Below are 541 nucleotides of genomic sequence, written 5' to 3'. Positions count from 1 at the left end.
TTATTATTTATGATTACATCATTTTAATTTGTTTATTACTTAGATTTTTAATAACCGTTTCCTTTTTTTTTTAAAAAAAAAAAGATATAATAAAACTTGTATAAAAATTTGAAACTGGAGCTTCTGCTATGTATACATTCGCTATTAAAAGTTGTCAACCAATAGGGCCCCTCACGATAGATTTAACTAAGCCAAACAATATTTCTTAAAGGCAATTTAATCTACTCTACGATATTGTAATTGCGTTTCAATAACTTTACATAATTTTTGAGTGATTTCTATCTATTCAGTAAAAAAAGTGACGATCTAAAAACAATTCTGTTATTTCTAGAATCTGTATGGTGTCTTAATCAATTTTTTTATTTAGTTGGGGTATAATATCACTCTTTAAATAATTATATAATTACTCTTTTCACTGTGTTGAGTCGTATAAAATTTCAGATTAGTTTTTTTTTATAATCTTTAAATTTCTTTCTTGAGACTGGCAATTGTTTACTAAATAATTCAAAAACACTATCCAAAATTATAGTCTCAAAACATT

General features: G+C 24.0%; 1 protein-coding gene across 1 annotated transcript in view; it reads left to right on the top strand.

Moving 5' to 3' along the window:
* The window catches only part of LOC106689292 (protein APCDD1), a 66,178-nt gene that overhangs the window by 1,033 nt on the left and 64,604 nt on the right, over positions 1 to 541 (top strand). The gene's annotated exons all lie outside the window — the stretch shown is intronic.

The sequence above is a fragment of the Halyomorpha halys genome, unplaced genomic scaffold, assembly GCF_000696795.3.
Source record: "Halyomorpha halys isolate HHAL.00 unplaced genomic scaffold, Hhal_1.1 Scaffold1322.1, whole genome shotgun sequence".
NCBI lineage: Eukaryota > Metazoa > Arthropoda > Insecta > Hemiptera > Pentatomidae > Halyomorpha > Halyomorpha halys.
Note: the sequence above shows the minus strand (reverse complement) of the source record. Positions and strands in the feature narration are given on the sequence as shown.